The 15,072-nt window shown below is 35.1% G+C and overlaps 1 protein-coding gene across 6 annotated transcripts in view; it reads left to right on the forward strand.

Annotated features, from left to right (window-relative positions):
- Positions 1-15,072, forward strand: part of C3H4orf33 (chromosome 3 C4orf33 homolog) — a 245,173-nt gene that overhangs the window by 68,185 nt on the left and 161,916 nt on the right. For 4 of the 6 annotated variants that reach the window (XM_037830659.1, XM_037830661.1, XM_037830660.1 and 1 more), the window contains exons 8-10: positions 693-776; positions 5,221-5,278; positions 10,015-11,460. The gene's annotated coding sequence lies outside the window, so the exon portion shown is untranslated. Of the gene's footprint in view, positions 1-692; positions 777-5,220; positions 5,279-10,014; positions 11,461-15,072 lie in introns of those variants that run through there. The other 2 variants (XM_037830658.1, XM_037830657.1) reach the window with 1 other exon arrangement.

Below are 15,072 nucleotides of genomic sequence, written 5' to 3' on the forward strand. Positions count from 1 at the left end.
TGCCTAGATCCTATCCAAACATCAATGTTCTTCTGTTAGTAAACAAATTCCATAGAACTTTCTCTATGTAGATCATTCATAATGTACTTTTTCATTTTTGCACTGTCTTAACTGTTTAGTGAACCCATCGACTAAATTGTAAGCTCCTTGGAAACAGGATTTGTGCCTAATTTGCCTTTTCCCCACTACAATGCAGGCTGGGTGATTTGGAAACAGTAGGCCCTAAAAATTTTATTGAGTGAATGAAAATAATTTAAATAATGAAGATCTGTTTCCAATTTTTGCTCAGTAGATGTAACAAATGTCATACTTAAGGCTAGAAGCTGATTGTAAGGATTGCTGAAAATGTTTCCTCTAGATTTCTGCAAATACTGAGAAGATAAACAGAAAGTTTCTCTCTGTTAGTAATGTTCTCTTGATATTTTAAAAGAAAAAGCAACCTAAAAAGAAGTAAGCATTATATTGACTATAAGTAGCCCTCTCAGAGATAGGCTGTGACATATTGGTCTGTCCACCTTGACCTTGCCTTGTATTTGTCATACTTACCTGTCACCATTATCAATAAATGAACATAACCAAGGATGGTAAATATTATTAATCATAAACTCTCTAATAAATAATGAATCTTAATGTCTTAACCTTAATAAGATATATTAGAGTGTAAATATCATAGAGCTGTATTTTTGTTTTAGGCTTTCAAAAATGAAGGCAATCCTGATTCTAACACTTATTGCAGCATGCTGTGGAGGCCCTGTATGCCACTCTTTACCTAAAAGGTATTTGGCTCATTTTTATCATTTTTCAACCTTTAGGGAAGTGACTATTGGTTAGGGAGGGTCATAGTTCTTCCTCTCTTATGAAAATTCTGCTTAAGAATTTTTTTCTTTTTCACCATGCATTTATAGTAAAATTAGACATTTTGGAGAAACAGAATATATTGGTTACACTGGTAATTGCATATTTCTAATTGGTAGCATTTCAGATAAATAAATGAAGTTTTACTTTGAAAGGATACATTTGAATGGTTATTGAGTTGAGCTAAGTACTGGAGATATCAATCTTTATAAGGAGTTGCTGTAGAAAAAGAATTGCATTTCTAAAGATGAGGAAGAAAGCTGGCTGCCAGAGGCCCTTTTGCTAGTGAATATTAGCAGAACAATTTGGAAATGTTGAAGAATGTTCAGCACAGAGCTTTGTGTTTCATGAGACATATAGATTGGTGCAGATGAAGTAAGAGAGATTTAAAGTTCAGTAAATAAGTTCTACATTAAAGTCCAGTGGTTTAAGAGTCAAAATTGGAACACAACTATTACTTCTGATTTTAAAACCATGTGTAGACTCAGAAAGAAAAAGCAAATATGTGACATACAAATAAAACCTTTCACTTATGAGCCTAAAATATTTTAGAGTTGCCATGTATTTTTGTGGTCTTGGGTGTCCTTCAGAAATATTTTACATGAATCGTAGTGTAACCAAGAAGTTAGGATTCAAGGGATGATTATAATTACTAAATCATTATATAGAGATTCCTTTTTACTTTCTGGTATATTAGAGTAGACAGAGGGAAATGTCTGAAATCTCTGAACTGTAATCCAGCTGCCTTGATCTTTGATAATGATTGCATAGCTTTATCTTGTGCCCTTGTAATTGTAAAAATCTTGTGACTAACCTTCACTTGTACCCATTTATCCAGTTTTTCAACTTTAGAGTCTTATGATCACTAAGACAGCCCATAATGTTTATTAATGAAGGGCCTTGGGTCAGCCCAGAACTAACACACCCCAAGTCCAAAGTTATCTTGATAATCGAAGCTGGATCTAACCAAAATGGGCCCATATGACATATGCAGTAGCTTAGACTTTAACCTAAAGTCACCTATATTTCATTATAATACTAAAAATCATGCCCATCATCATATTAAGACCACCATTTTCTTATACACATTCTATGACTAAGTATGTAATCAATCTGCACGTGCTCAATAATTAGATCACCTCTAATTATATCATCTGGAGCCGTTGTGCTCAATATCCTAAAACCTGCCCATCTTTTGATAATATAAAACCATCAGAATTACTGCAGATCAGGGAGACAGATTTTGGGCCAATAGGTTTTGTGCCTAGCAATAAAACAAACCCCTGTGTGTCAGGAATTGATCATTTGAGTGCATCAGGCAAAGAATCCACTGCCTTGGTCTGGTGACAGTGGCGTGTATGTTAAAGGCGAGCAGCTAATAATTATAAGTTTGCTTCAGAAGAGTAAGTGAGCAAATTATGACAAAAAGTTCCTTTTATTTTTCTTCTCCTTAATTACCAAGAATAAAATTTCAAACCTTTAACAGGGGTTTAGTAATGCACATATTCTATCCAAGTATGAGAATACGCCTCTGTTCCCTACAAATGTTTTTGCAGAAAAATTTACCATATTACAGCCTGACTCTAATTCAGATTCACATGGGACAGGAGAACTGAGTCCTTTGGAATGCCCCACCCTGCTCCCTTTTTAAAACTCTCTGGGCTCATGGCTTTATACAAAATATAGGCTGCAATGTTTCTAGCAATTCATGATAGCTTCTATTCATTAGTGATTAAAAGTTTTTGATGACCATTTTATCTTCCTGTTTTTGTCCTTTAATAAGTGTTTATTTCTTTTTTAGTCACCTGCATGTTTTGTTTTAAATTATATATTTTAAAGTTTCCTTGCTTTTATCTTGAGCTCTTCAGAAAAGATTTACTAAGAAATTCAAAAAAGAAAAGAAACAAACAGATTTTTACAGAATTATAATAACTGTAATTGTCTGTTGGGTACCCAAAGACTTGAATTCAGCCTTGAAAATTGCTTACCCAAATCACCAGACCTATTTAGAAGAGTAATCCATAAGAGGAAATATGTATTTCATTAACATGTATTAAATAAATGTTTTTGAGGCAGAAGCCACATTATAGGCAGGATAATGTATTACAAAATGCTTGGTATATATTAGGTACCCAGTGGATAATAATATTTTGTATCTAGCAAGCCCTTACTATTTGCCAGGTACTTTATATGCATTTTCCCATTCAGTTCCTCAAAACAACTTTATCATGTAGGTATTATCATCACCTATATTTTAAAGTTAAGGAAACTGAGGCTCAAAGAAGTTAAATAACTTACCCAGGGTCACAGGGCTGATACATGACAGATTTGGGACTTAAACCCTGGAAAATGCACTACAGCATTCACTCTTGTGACTTATTACCAAACAACTTCTTCCCTTCAATCTGATATAAGATTGATCCCCCAAAATAATGAAAAAAATATTAGTACCAGTGACTATGGTGTTAGTTTGTCTGAAATTGGTTTCTCAGGAACTGAATTGTTCACTGTGAACAAGGAAAATTTTAAATACTGTGGTCTCTAGCTTTGCTAAAACTACACTGTAACACCGTAAGAGATGTCCACACAAGTCAGTTGCCCATAATGTGGGGACACCTGATGTAAAGTAAATGAAATGACCAGTATAAGGCTAGGTTCTGCCACAGGTGCCAGAGGTTCTGCTGGGCCACCAGATTCCATCCTCATCCTCACTCTTGCTGGCACCATACTACAAACAGACGTTTGTGTCAATTTAATTATTGAAGTGGCCTGTGACTACTGGGAAACCTAAATGGTGATGGTGAGTCCCACAATCTCCCAGTGAGTTGGTGCCATTTTCTGGGCTCTACCCAGGGAGATTGGTCACAAGAATCCAGGAGCATGGAAAACTTCTGCCTCCTGATTCCCTGGTGTTCTATCTTCTTTACCTCATCCTCCCCTTTATACCAGTCACCTCTGTGCCCACAAGCAGAAGGTAAAACTTTAGCCTGCTCTCATCTGAGGGCGCTATGTTCTATCTTCTTCACCTCATCCTCCCCTTTATACCAGTCACCTCTATGCCCACAAGCAGAAGGTAAAACTTTAGCCTGCTCTCATTTGAGGGGGAAAGTGTCTAGGGGGAGAAAGGAACCAACAGCCTATCCTATTATACTTCAATTTGCTTTGGGGGTCAAAGGTGTTAAGGCAGTGTTTTTCTCTTCTTGAAAATTAGGAAACAAACAAAAAAAGTTTATCTTCTTATTATAACAAACTATGGATTTTGAAATATTCATGAAGAGTTTATACTTACATTTCCCCCATACTTAAATTTCATAATATATTTAATAGCTTTGACAACTCTTAGGTTACTACTACATATTGTTAAGTGGTTCATTTGAATAGGGGAAGGGGAAAGTTTGCTGTTTTTTGGAACTTTCTATTTACGTGTAACCCACATTTAACTTTTAAAGTGTTAATTACATTTATGTTAGATTAATTATACCTAATTAGAGCAAGTGTTACAAGGACAGTCAACCTCATATATTAGGGATAAGCCAGTAGCCTTTGAGAGTGCAAAGAACGCACAATTATCTTGTGCACTGCATTTTCTTTTCATTAATTACTTTGAAGCAGTTCTCTCAATGCAGAGGAACTAATGTTACCTCCTTTTAAATTTTGCCTCTTATCCGCTCGATCAGTCCCCTCTCAAGCCATGAAATGTTTCACTACCCATTATTGCAAAAGTATTTTAACTGATAATTCCAATGCAATAGATAATTTCAGTGACTTCTCAGTGTGAGCTCTCTCGAAACTTCTAACAGCTCAGCTCTGCCCTTTTGTCAAAGAAGAAATGAAATTCTAAAAAGTTATCCAATGCTTGATAGAGACATGTAACTATCTATACCAAAGAAAATCCCCTCCAAATTGGTGTGGGGTGATACATACCCAACCATATGTAGCAAATGTCTTTGTTAAGATGTGCAAACAAACATGCCAATTAAAGTAACTTTGGTAGCTCTCCCAGCTGAACTTTGCTAATTTGGAAAAATTATGTTTTATAATTATTATGTACCTATAATTAAACCTTAGATATTGAACTCGCACTGTGAGTAATTCCTGAAATGGCGTTTAGAGCCATCTGATCATGATGCTTTTCTAGGACAAGTTTCTTACTGCCTTTTGCCACTAGATGGAAGAAGCAGGTTAACAAAATGATATTTTTGGTGCTCATTCATCTCTATCTAGAAACAACCACAAAATTGTGTTTAAAATAATGGCAGTCCCAGTACTCTTTATCTATTGTTACTGCTGATTTTTTTTCATGTGAATCCTCCTTCTAAGAGGTATTTTTCTGCAGAGATTAATTTTCTTTTTATTATTTTAAAGGACTGGAATTTTCCAAAGTAACCAAGAAAGAAAACAATTACTGGCTGGAAGAGGAGAGGTAAGAATTTATATAAAGATATTGATAGCAGGTGTGTCACAAAGCAATTCTTAGCTTGTATTATTGTCCAAAGAAGCCCCCACCCTCTCATTCATTCAGTAGTTCCTTCATATCACACATATTTACTAAGCACTTAGTATATTCAAGACACCAGACTAGGTGCTGTGAAACACTCAAGAGATGACCTAGGTACATTTCTCATTAATGAGGTTTTTACATTCTAAAAGAGAACAAAGCATGAAGTAGCACAAATATTTTTATACATACTTTTAGAATAAGGTAGAAATGTATAAATGTCAGAAATACGGATGTAGTGTTTTGGATGGTGCGGGGTGGGTGGGGAGGATGGTCAAGATATCACTTTCGTCCAAGGAGATCAGGAAAGGCTTCATGAAGAAATGGGCATTACATGAGTCCTGGAGGTGGGAGGGGTAGAGAATGGCACTCCATGGCTAGGGGCAGGAGGAGCAAAGGCACAGGGTAGAAAATAGCAAGCTTTACAATATTTAAAGATGAGCGGACAGTACATTTTAAAGAGCAATTTAAAAGTTTGAATAGACAAGACAAAAAAAAAAAAAAGTTTGAATAGACAGTTTGTAGTTTCAAGCAGATGACCTACATAGGAAGTACCCTCACAAGCTAAAGCACAATAGGAAGAGGAGGGGGCATTCTGCTCTCCAAATGAGAAAATTCTGTAAGATGAAAGACCCTGGACATGGGCATGCCAGCAGCCTTCTAATGGAGGTGTCAGATGTAGGCTTATCGTACACGTGGGTCTGCAAGTTGATGGGGAGACTCCATAACAGAGTTTCAAATTCTATGAAGGCAGTTTTCTGCTGCTTCCACCCTCCTTCACCACTCTCAAGCAAGTTAGAAAGGAGACCAGGGCGGTAAATGGCATCATTTGACTCCAAGGAACCACTATTTAACTGTCAAGACAACATAGAGTACTACCTACCTTCATACCCAGCAGTCAATTCATATGAATGATCAAGTAATTCTATTCCAGTCGCTGAAGGCAATGAGCTTGATCCTTGATATTATGAGCAGCTATAAAATTATCCAGCTTTTAAATCCAACTACAGAATTTGATTTTATGACCTCCTATGGAAGTGTAGCTACAGGTTAACTAAAGGTTATAAAGTAATATTTCCTATTTATAGTCCTCAATTCACTGCCTTGTAGATTCAGAGATCACCTTGCTCTATGGTGGAGCAAGCTGTATATTATTACAGTTTTGTAAAATTCATTGACAACTTGTAACTTTTTCTTTTCCAAATTCAGATTCTATATTCCTATAAGAAATCATGTAAATAGCTCATCACTATCCTAATTGCTAGAAATGTATGTAGGAGACTGAATGTAATTTGAAGCCTTGATTTCCTACTTTGTTCTGTACCTTGCTTCCAAGTAAGGTGCAGTTGAAACTTAAAATCCAATTTTATTTTATATCTTAATAGGGTAAGAATGCTATGCATTAAATTCTCTTTAAACTTGATATATGTGAGATGCTTACTATATAGGATTACTAGATTACCTAGAAATATATATATGTATATGTATAAGATTTAAAATGAAAAAATTAAAATTATAAATACCTTTTTATTTTACAAAGCAACTTTGTATCAATAGCTACATATACATTATTTAGTTGAATTCAAATAATAATCACAGTGATTTTAATATGCATATAACATGGTATTAGTCAAGTTTGGATCTTACTAGATAAAACTAATAATTATATTGTGTTGACTCTTTATATACCTTTAAAAATATAAGCTAATTCTCCCTATAAAGAGAATTACACCAGCTTGACTTTATCACTTTTCTGCCCATCTACAATTAAAATCTTCCAAAAAATGTAACTCAGTAGTAGTATTGGATCAGGAAAAATATAATTTCAAGGGTATTTATCAGAAGGATAAAAGATAGCTACAAAAGCTGACATGAATCACTGGCTTTCTTTTAGGGCCGTATCTATATAGGCAAGGTAGAGAATAGAGGCAATTATTTGAACAAAGCTGGGTGAAAATTTTAAACCCTGTAATTGAAGAAACAATACAGCAAGGAGTTTTTAGGCCTACTTACCCAGACTGTGTGTTCACATTGATTCTGTTGGTTTCATATAATTGCCCAGTTGTCTTTGCTCTTTATAGATGCAGGTAGAAAATCTAGAAAATAGAATTCTTTGATACAACTATTTGTTGTACTGATGTAACTCAGTCTTATCTTAAATGCAGCTTGGTTTCTATTATTATCATTTGAAAATCATTGGTGATTTTCCTACAGACAGTTTTAAAAAAGAAAGTTATCAAGAACAGGTTATACAGCTAAGCAAAACATGTTTGTTAAAAGACAATTCTCTGCTGTTCGATTGACTTTTAGAAGTTTGTTTCTTCCAGTTTAGAGAAATTTAGTTTTCCCTTTCAGAGTTCATAGAATTTTGGCAGAACATCTCTGTTATTATCAGTGGTATACTAGTCCTCTGTGGAAATCTGACAAAAAAGAAAAAAAGTTATCAGGCCAAATTCTGTTCTATGTAGTGCAGGCATCAAATGGGAATTTCACAAGTTTAACAGAAAGCAGATTTTAAGCAGCTGAGTATTTGGTAAACATCCAGCTCTTTTAGAAAGGGGTTGACATCATAATTACCTCAGCTATTGAGCATCAAGTTGCCTAAAATGCTGAGTATGTTTTATTTTCCATTAAAGCTTTACTTTATATTCAAAGTGGATTTTTAAAAATGAGAATCTTTCTTAAGATGTGCCATACCATAGAACATTTTTAAGTCAAAATAATTTTTTAATGGCATGCTGCTTGTCCACACACTCACTTTATTTTGTACCACAAATAAGAATTTTCTTGTTGACATTTGATATTTCTAAACAATATGACAGAACAACTGTAATTTCCTACTAAAAATGAAGATTATTTTCAACACTGAATTTTTACTAACGGTGACATTTTTTTCATCAAAATTTATAAATTACCAGAGGAATGCCTTTGACCATTTGGGGATATCAGAAAGAACAGTCTATTTATAGAGAGGAAAAAAAGCTTAACATAATACATTAAAAAAATTGCTCCAACTCTTTTTCTAAGTAAAAGTAGCTCAAAGCTAGACATAATTTGAGAATACTTAGGAGAAAAAGAACAATCATATCACTGAATATATGGAGTTTTAAACTTTGGAACAGATGAATTTCATTTGCTTTTATGACAGCGTAGTTTTCTAAATGGTGCTTTAAACCTATAGCCTTTAATGCTGATAGTAGTTAAATCTGGGCTGTAAATATTTGCTTTCTTTCCTTCACTCAGAATCACTTTGGTTAATATTCTTTATATAGTGAGAAATGAATAATTGAGAAGGCATGAGTGCATCTAGCACTAGGAGATTCAGGGATTCAAGAAGTGTTGTGCTGAAGAGAGAGAATAAAGAGTTCCATTGCTGTTGAATTGAATTCAGTTCTATTCTTCAAGGTCCTTTTCTCTTTCTGACATTTCATAAAAATGAAATGAAGATAACTTTGAAATAAAGATGTTAAGTTTGAAAATAAAAACTTACCAGTCTAGTAAGGGGCAATTGGGATAGAAAAATAAATTTTGAATAGTTTTGTTCTCTATACATCTTCCAGAATGACTTTTCTGGAACATAAACCTTGCCAGTAAATTCCCTGCTAAAAGCTCTTCAGTGGTTCACAGCTTTCAAGACCTCAACCGTAACTTCTATTAATTCTTTGCTGACAGTTCTCCAATTCTCATCATTAGATCTAGAGACTTCTTGGTCTGTGTTACCATATTTCTACTAAAGCATTTTTTACACTGTTTTTTCATGTGTTGTCCACAGTTCTGTGTTTTCCTCTAGATTGTGAGTGACCTGAGGACAAGGAAAATGTCTTGTTTTTATATCTCCTACATCTAGCACAGAACATGGCAGATGGTGATTACACAATAAATGTTTGTTACATTAAGTGATTAGTACTTACAAGTATTTAATGAATACCTGGTATGAACAACATTCTAATACATTTTTGGGAAATACATAGAAGTTAGAACCTAGGATGGAATGTGAACAATAAATACTGACAAACTGATGTCATTGTTTTTAGCTCCCCAAAATCTTGAAATTAAATTAGGCAAAATCCACAAGATAATTATACTCAACACATATATTTTCCTTTCTCAAATCCCAGGATGCATTTTCTGAGTACTCCATCTCATATTTATCTCATATTTAAATTACTCTTCTGTGTTATCCAGACAGGCTTTTAATCTATGCTTCATTGAACCGTTCATTGGTTTGTAGATTTTTGTTTTGTCTTTATTTCTAATCATGAAGTTTATATGCTCTTTTGGGGCAGGGATTAAATCTCCTACTTTCCTCTGCAGGACCTAGTGAGAAATTACACACATAGTATACACTCAAAAATTATTTGTGAAATGAATAAAAATGAAATTCATGCTTTCAATATTGAAAATACTACCTATATACTTTGTGTGGTAGGTCACAAAAATTCCTCAAAATATTTTCGTACAAATTTTTCCATGGGTAATTACTACATAAAAACATTTTATTGCACTTAATAGAATTCCCTCAAACCTAATGGAGTATTTATTGCCCTAGGGATATTAGTAAAAAAATGCTATTTGAGCTTAATTTAATAACAACCAGGGGAGCAAGAAACACATTGCTTTACTTCTGTCATGGCATTTGCTCTTCTGTCTCATTTCCATAGTTGGAATATAGAATCACCAAAGCATGGGCTAGTGTCCCAGTGATGCACAGGCCTGTAACTGTCAGATTTAAACCTGGGACTCAAGGCTTGATAATGGAAGTGAGTGCTCCTTTCTTTGATGACCCCCCAGCACCACCAGGAGCGGCCGGGCAACCTTTCAGTGGACTCTGGGAGTATAAAGGTGAGAGATTTTCCCTTTCAAGTGCCAGAGCTGAGATGAATGAGGTGCTCACATTATGATAAATGCCAGCACTTTCTTACAATATTGATTGCCCTTCTCAGTTTCCAAGTACCTTGTGCTACTCAACCTGAGTGTCTGGAAGTTGCATGACAGGGAAAGGTGGGGTCAAAAATCCTGTGATCTAGAATTCAGATTTTGAAAACTTTTAAGTGGAGTGGGCAGTTTATATCTTTTAGGCATTTAAAAAAATATCTTTGAAACAATATTAATTAGAAATTCATAATGAAATGTTTGTTCAAGTAATCAATATAGATGTTTGTTTTATTTCAGGTATTGAGTGGTATTTATAAAGCATGCATCATTGGATTTAAATTGACAATGTTCTCTAAGTTCTAGAAACTAAATTTAAATGGAAGCTTTTTATTTTACAGTAGTATTCTGACACTTATTTCTAAAAATTAGCTATATGCTTTGAATAAAGATTTTATGTCTAAATATTTTATGTTTTTTGTATTTTATAGATTTCATTAAATGATTTAGGGAAAATAAGGTGACCTTTTCTAGGAATCATAGCATATTGGAACTCAGCCTGCATCAATCTGTAGGGGATCTTATAGTTCAGCTGCCTTATACATATGTGTGTCTACAGTTGAGGTCTATTGATTCTAATATATACTGTTATTCTGTTAACAAATTTAATTCCTTAAGTTACTATAATTTAATCGTTAGAAATTCTTTCTCCAGAATCTCTCATGAAACCATATTTACAACTTCCATGTGAACCTGAAAATCTGAATATTCTTTCTTTAACCCAAGCTTTATATACCTAATCCTGAAGTCCTTCTTCTACAAGGTCACTTTTATTTTTGACTTTCCTGTTTCTATTAAGCTATTCGCCAAGTTACTACTTGAGATAATGGTATCATAATTGATCTCTTCCTTTTTCTTTCCCCACAAAGCAGATATCAAATCATGTTGTTTCTTCTTTGGGAATGTCCCTTGAATTTCTTCCTTCATTTCTTCCCCGAGGACATTTCTTACTTCCTGAGGACTGGCTAGACCATTAACATATGTGTTCAAATGGTGTTCCTGTTGATCCTGTGTATGGCATGAACAATGACCTGGCTATTTGTCCTAAAACACCACTTTGATTATTGTAAGAAAGGGATAAGTTTATTTTTCACATAGAGACAGCATGGAATAAGGGAAATGGAGGCAAAACCAGTTTAAACAAGCCCCGTGATAAAGAGAAGAATCTGCCAGCCCCTTACATGGAAAAGTAACCATGGTTACTGGAATGTAAAGAAATATGAGGTAAAATCAGAGGAGGGAACTCACAGCAAAAAGAAAAACTTTTTTTAAACTAAATGAACTCTCTGGGATAGGCTGATCAGTTCAAAATCTCAATAATGAGCTAGTTGGCTCTCTGGGATTGGCTGTACAAATTAAAATCTCAAAAGATGAATTAGTTAGTGTTCTCGGATAGGCTGTAACCTCTGTAGTACCCAGTCAATGGGGAAACAGGGGAGGGACTTGCGAATTAGGAGTAGGAAATTTAAAGATCGCCATTCTCTTCCTCTGGCGCGCCAGCCTTCCATGTGTTTGGCTGGACGCCCTGTCTTGCAAGATCGTAAATAAATTCTTTTCTCCTCCAAAACCGAGTGAGCGTTTATTCCCTTACAGGTACCGCTTTATTTCCGACAATTATGGCACTCTGATTTTCCAAGAACATGAGAAGCTCCATTTCTCCTGCATGGTTAAACCTAAAGTTGTTCGACTGATATTCAGTGCCTTTAATTGGCTGCTTCCCAACCTGTGTCCAACTACTGTCCTTCCAGGAGCCGGTCAGTTCATTTTTACTTAAATGATCCGAACCTCTGTATACAGAAAATTTTCCTTTCTGGCTACCCAAATCTGCCCTTTTTGGCCTGCCTAAAATGTCACCTCTTCTGTGAAGACTTCTAAGATAACTCCAATTCACAGTAATTACTGTATCTTTTGAACTCCTGCAATATATATTAGCTGTACTCATTCATTTGGAAATTTATTATATACTGCTTTGTGACATTCATGTGAATTTATTGCTGTTTAAACTTTTAGGCACTGTCTTATTTCCCTTGAAGGGAAATGACTTCTTGAAGGCAGCAGCATGTATTTTCTGTCCCCTGAGTAGCTGTTGCAATATTTTATGTCTAGACATGTGAACTGGAGGGATTTATGGTGAAGCTAATGAAGCTTGTGCTTCAAGGTCCCTTACTTGCATCGGTCTCTTCTAAGGTCTGTGTGTAATTCTGCTTTCATTATTTATATTTCTCTTTTTTCAGACTGTCACCCAAGTTATATAAGCTTCTGGCCCCACAAAACCTGGATCCACTCTGGATTGGGAATAATATATAATAGTTAATATTCATTGTGTGTTTCCTGTTGAGGCACTCTTCTGCTATAGTATTTCTGTTTAGCTAGAGATAGTCAGAAAGAACTCCCCTTCCCCACTGTCCCCAACCCAAATATAATTAATTACATTAATTTCTTGATTTATGATAACAAAAACAGAGAAATCTAACAGAAGTAAGGGCACACAATGCAGGAGAAAATACAGGATATCTCAGCGCAACTTTTCTTGGCCTTCCAAGTCCCTGCAGTGGCACATTCCCAGTGGGGCTGAGTCTTCACAGCTCTGACAGGCTGAATGACTTGTGGTACCCTGGCCCTTTATGGTTGGGACACAAATTGTTATCCAAGAAACTCTTATGCTAGCAATATCATGTTCTTAACCTGAAATATTTGCAGACATCTGAATTCTCCTGGTTCTCCAGTCAAACAGCAGTGGGAGGTCACAGGCTCAAGGTGTGGGGGGCAGAGGGCATGGGAGATGCGGGCACAGACAGTACACAGGATGCCCTGAGCAGAATCGCTGTCTCCCAGCTTGACAGCCTCTGGCAAGTGCTTTGCAAGTGTTGATCCATTTGAGCCTCACTTCCTTTCTGTGAGGTAGGTATGGCTACTATCCCTGTTTTTTTTTTTAAAAAACAAATGAGGAAGCAGAGGCCCAGAGAAATTCATTATCTTGCCCAAGATCACACAGTATGTAAGGAATGGCGGTGGTACTTCAAGTCAGGTTGCTTTGCCTGATTTTAGAGCGAAAACTCTCAGCCACTGTGCTAGGCTCTGGGGCATAAAAGAAAATTCCTAACTAGAATGATTACAATAGAAAGATTAGTTTGTATTATCTTTTAACAATTTTTCTTATTTGAAATATCCTTTTTATTTATTTATTTTCCTCAAGTCTATTCATTGACATTAGTTTTACAAAATATGCTGAGGAAAATAAATTTCCATAGTGAAATAAGTTTGGTAAGCACTGTTAGCTCTATCTGTCCCTTGGGGAGTCATATTAATAACTCCAAAATCCTTCAGAAGAGAAATCTGTTTAACTTTGTTAATAATCCAACATATTCCAAACATATTTGACTACTGTACCTTTTTATCACCTAACAGTAATATTAATACTACAACAATAGCAACTACCATTTATTGAGTGCTTACTATGTGCCAGACCCTGTTCTAAATACTTTATGTATAAACCTATGGGGCAATACTATGTTCACCCCTATTTCACAGATTGGTAAACTGAGGCATAAACTGAGGTCACATAGTTAAGTGGTGTAGCCAATAATTCAAACTCAACTTGCCTGAATGTAGAGTACTCATTTTTAACTATTTAAACTACCTTCCACATTAACTGCCTTATCTTGATAGAAATTCTGTGGAATTAATGTTACTTTGGGGAACAATGAAAGGCAACAGATAAATTCTTTCTTGAGGTTCTGAGGATGTTGTATTGCTTAAAATAGTTTGTAGTAATGTTGAATATAAGCCTTTCATTTGATAAGGTACTGGACTTGCCTTCTTCAAAGGGTGACCCTTTACAAATGTTTATTTTCTTAACTCTTTCAGAATCAAATTTCTCAATATAATTATTGTTATTTATTTACAGTTGTTGAATCATTTTTTTTTTTTTTTTGAACAGCAAGACTAAACAGTACCTCAAGGTAGAACTTTGCCTGTAAGTTCTCTTTTAATGCCTATTAAAAATTGCTCACAGCTTTAGGCTAGCTTTCCAAATAGTTATTAAATCATTCAATTCTCAAACATCCTGTTTGGTTTGCAGAATATGCCTGAGTCCCAGCCATATTTGTTGTTGTAGACATCATACAAAGTTAGAAGCATTAAAGTAGATTAACTATGTGTTTCCTCCAAGATGTAAAATCACACAGAAGATTGGAGTATGATGTTTCCTTAAGGGTAAAGCACTTCCTGATTTAGGTTCATCATGACTGGGGCTTTTTCATGAAATTAGTTTCATGCATCTCTAAACTGTAGAGAGCGTTTAGTCTAGTTATGATTCCCAATATTTTTAGGGTATTTATGATGCTAACTCAACTCCACTAAATGAGTTTTACACACACAGACACACTCACATGCACACCTTATGTTTATATGCTTTGTCTAAGAGTCAACAAATGAATTTCTTAATGAAGTTAGCTCTGAGCTCCAAAACCTTTGTTTAAAACTTTGAAACGTTAAAATTTATAGTGATCCATTCAGCTCTGTCCAGGGAACCATACCCCTGGGCTTTATACACAAAGTTTATACAGAGATAGGAATTCTTCTAGCCCTCATCAAGTTGTAACATTTCCTCTGGTGTTTGATGGACAAATAACATTGATATCTATAAGGACGCTTAGTCAACCTTTACAGTTTGGAGATGCATTGCATAGCTACAGCTTTAAAGAAAGAAATAATTCTTTAGATAGTCATTTTTGGCAAATATAATTTCACTGCATTTAAAAAGCAGTTACTGGAAGAGAACTTCC

Source organism: Choloepus didactylus, chromosome 3, assembly GCF_015220235.1.
Source record: "Choloepus didactylus isolate mChoDid1 chromosome 3, mChoDid1.pri, whole genome shotgun sequence".
Taxonomy (NCBI): Eukaryota; Metazoa; Chordata; class Mammalia; order Pilosa; family Megalonychidae; genus Choloepus; species Choloepus didactylus.